At 40.5% G+C, this 4,130-nt stretch overlaps 1 long non-coding RNA gene across 1 annotated transcript; it reads left to right on the forward strand.

Moving 5' to 3' along the window:
- Positions 1-2,498: 2,498 nt before the first annotated feature.
- On the forward strand, positions 2,499-3,723 carry LOC141091203 (uncharacterized). The gene is made up of 2 exons (XR_012232446.1): positions 2,499-2,814; positions 3,291-3,723. It is a non-coding gene; the product is annotated as an uncharacterized lncRNA (long non-coding RNA).
- The last annotated feature ends 407 nt before the right edge of the window (positions 3,724-4,130 follow it).

Raw genomic sequence — 4,130 nt, forward strand, 5'->3', positions numbered from 1 at the left:
ATGAAGCCGCTACATGAAAAGCTGAACAGAAAAGGCCGGGAGCGAAGTCACGATTTTCAATGCAAATTGTTAACATATGAAAGGGCTTTTTGTTCATTTTAAAGATATTAGAGACATTTTTCAAAGCAAGAATTAAGTATAATTTAATTTTTGAGTTTCTTCCGTGCTTAGCTTCAGAGTACAAAATAGTCTGACATTTTATGGACCTATGTACTGTAATTCTGCACCTAGAAAAAAAAGTATAAGAAAATAGTAACATTATCAGAAACAAATGTCCTATACTCATAAAATAGAGAAGTAATTAAAAAAAAAAGACAGCCCCTTTCCTTGTGGACTTTTAAGGAATATGGATGTCATAGAGGTGATCTTTGCTTGGGGTCCCGGGTCTGGTGGATTATAGCTAGCTGTGCATTAATAATCAGCCATTCATTTACTTAACTAGCAGCTTTGGGAGGATTCTGGCCCTCCTTAAAGCGATTATCCTCCCACTGTTAATTTTCTAAAAATAAATATGTACAGTGTGTCCATAAAGTCATGGTGCACTTTTGAACAGTCACAGGAAAGCACACCACGATCCTCGGATCTGGCGCCCTTAGGCTCTGTGCACACATTGCGGATTTTGATGCTTTTCCGCAGCGTTTTTGGACATGTGGAATTGCATCAAATCCGCAATGTAGTACAGTACCAATGATAGTGAATGGGAATTTGAGATTTGCTATGCACATGCTGCAGTTTTTTTTCCGCAGCATGTCAATTTTTTATGCAGAAATGCAGCGTTTCTACACCCATTGACTATACATTGAGTAAGGCATATCCTCACATCAAAAAACGCATAACAATCCGCATCAATTCCGCTTGAAATCCGCAAGCATTTTGGCCTACGTTTTCTGCCAAGAGATGCAGATTCTTTGTGGAAAATTCCGCAGGCTAATCCGCATCGTGTGCACATACCCTTAGACTTTTACTTTTAGGGTTATGTGAAGCAACATGTGTACATTGAATGTATCAATGACATTAATCACTTAAAACAGAGAATCACAGACGTTATTCACTCTTACACCAGACGTCCTTACCCAAGTGTGGCAAGAACTTCACTATCGTTTGGATGTGTGTAGGGCAACAAATGGAGCCCACACCAAACTGCACTGAATAGGCATGAAACTGGAGCATATTTTCACATTTCTATAGTTTTTTGTTGCTTTCCAGTGACAGGTCAAAAGTGCACCATGACTTTACAGACGCACTGTGTGTATATATATATATATAGAGAGAGAGAGAGAGAGAGAGGGGTGCTTATCACAAAATAAGAATTTCAAAAATTTAATTTACATCAATTCTTCAATAGGTTAGTTAACAAAAAAAAACACCAGCAAAGACTTCCTAAATGTTTAAAAAGGTCCCTTAGACTGTTTCATTAGGTTCCACAATCATGGGGAAGACTGCTGACTTGACAAATGTCCATAAGGCAGTCACTGACACACTCCACAAGGAGGGTAAGCTACAAAAGGGTCATTGCTAAAGAAGCTGGCTGTACACAGAATGCTGTATCCAAGCGTATTAATGGAAAGTTGAGTGGAAGGAAAAAGTGTGGCACAAAAAAGGTACACAAGCAACCGAGATAACCTCAGCCTTGAAAGGATTGTTAAGAAAAGGCCATTCAAAAATTTGGGGGAGATTCACAAGGAGTGGACTGTTGTCGGAGTCATTGCTTCAAGAGCCGCCACACACAGACGTATCCAGGACATGGGCTACAAGTGTCGCATTCCTTGTGTCAAGCCACTCATGACCTATAGGCAATGCCAGAAGTGTCTTACCTGGACCGAGGAGCAAAAGAACTGGACTGTTGCTCAGTCGTCCAAGATGTTTTCAGATTAAAGAAATTTTGCATTTCATTTGGAAACCAAGGTTCCAGAGTCTGGAGGAAGAGTGGAGAGGCTACAATCCAAGCTGCTTGAGGTCTAGTGTGAGGTTTCCACAATCAGTAATGTTTTGGGAAGCCATGTCATCTGCTGGTGTAGGTCCACTGTGTTTTATCGAGACCAAAGTCAGCGCAGCCGTCTACCAGGAAATTTTAGAGCACTTCATGCTTCCCTCTGTCGACAAGCTTTTTTGAGATGGAAATTTCACTCTTCAGCAGCACTTGGCACCTGTCCACACTGCTAAAAATTTAAAACCAAAAACAAAGGATTGTTCACAGTGGCAGGGTGCCAGTGTACTTAAATAGTATATCACAAGGAAATGATAGTAATACCCCTGCAACTGAGAAACCGGACATAGGTGATAATATATGGACAGTTGGAAAGACACAAAGGAACAAACGAAGAAGAACCGACCATACAGTCCAGAGGTAATGTCGTGAAAAATCAATAGTAGTTTATTGAATTACGTTATACCAGGTAACAATAACACAAAAAACACATCAATATATATAACAAGTTAAAAAATGAAAAAACACTCCTTATGTGTCACACCACGTCCATACTTGCCCTGTTGTTGGGGACCTCCTCCTGTTGTCTGCACTTCTGTGCCTGATGAAGCTGGGTCACATGATCTCTCACATGCTCCCAGCGCTTCTGGTGTCATAGCGTGGTTGCCGGAGCTGTTCCCTGAGATCGCGGCTCTGCTGTGGCTTGAATCATGCCCCCTTTACAGCGATTGGTGCACACCCTTATCTCCCGGGACCATCTCTGATTTGTTCTCATCTATAGTTAAATCTTCAACCTTCCTGATGATGCCACCCCCTGACGAAGGCAACATGTGGAAAGGCGCATTGGGGAGGATGCCATCCAGGACAGTGAGACCTATACTGCCCTTGTAAGTACCATTACTTCTCCATTTTGGACTGATCTTTCAGAGCAACACATAGTCTCTTCTCTCTTTCTAATACATGAATATCTTGTTTCATTGTGCCCCAATACCATCAAAATGACTGTGTATTACACCATGGATCTTTGGTGACACCTACTGGAGCTATCTTGCACTAGCAGTTTATTATTAAAACACTTTGCACAACTCCTTATATGCACCTTACATACGGCATGATTTCCTTAAATATTTCTATTTTATATTAATCATATTCATGTACATTTATCCATTGATTCATAGTGATTGCCACTCAACATTTAGCCTCATATCGCCCTTTGACTACCGTCATCTTTCATATCTGGGAGTTCGGCCATGCTTTTAATTTTTTAATTTGTTATATATATTGATGTGTTTTTTCTATTATTGTTACCTGATATAATGTAACTTAATAAACTACTATTGATTCTTTGTTTTTTTTTCAAAAGTACCAACACCTGGTTTACAAACAACAGTATCACTGTGCTTGATTGATCAGCAAACTCGCCTGACCTTAATCCCATAGAGAATCTATGGGGTATTGTCAAGAGGAAGATGAGAGACACCAGACCTAACAATGCAGGTGAGCTGAAGGCTGCTATCAAAGCAACCTGGGCATCCATAACACCTCAGCAGTGCCACAGGCTGATCGCCTCCATGCCACTCCGCATTGATGCAGTAATTGATGCAAAAGGAGCCCCGACCAAGTACTGAGTGCATTTACTGAACATACATTTCAGTAAGCCAACATTTCGGATTTTAAAATCATTTTTCAAGCTGGTGTTATAAAGTATTCTAATTTACTGAGATAATGACTTTTGGGTTTTCATTGGCTGTAAGTCATAATCATCAACATTAACAGAAATAAACACATGAAATAGATCACTCTGTCTGTAATGACTATATAATACATGAGATTCACTTTTTGTATTGAAGAACTGAAATTAATTAACTTTTTGATGATATTCTAATTTTGTGTGAAGCACCTGTATAGGTTGTTATCCTGCGTGATGTGAAGCTCAAAAGTTTCCCTCCAGCATGATATGTGCTGTGAGTAAACCAGTCGTTACCAGGGTCCGGGTTTCATGGTGAGTAGGGGTAAGAGATGGGCAGGACGCTTATTCACCATATCTCGACCTCAAGGGTGTGGTTGGAGGGAGTTAAATGTCCAGCCACAGTTTTATTTTCTCTGTGATCTGGAGAGGTAGGTGAGAGCTGCCATGTGTGTTTGTCCCAGAAGGTTGGAGCCATATTGGGGAGCACTTTGTCAGGTAGTTGGCGCTCATAGC

The sequence above is a fragment of the Dendrobates tinctorius genome, unplaced genomic scaffold (genome assembly GCF_039654945.1).
Source record: "Dendrobates tinctorius isolate UK_male_01 unplaced genomic scaffold, ASM3965494v1 ptg000049l, whole genome shotgun sequence".
NCBI lineage: Eukaryota > Metazoa > Chordata > Amphibia > Anura > Dendrobatidae > Dendrobates > Dendrobates tinctorius.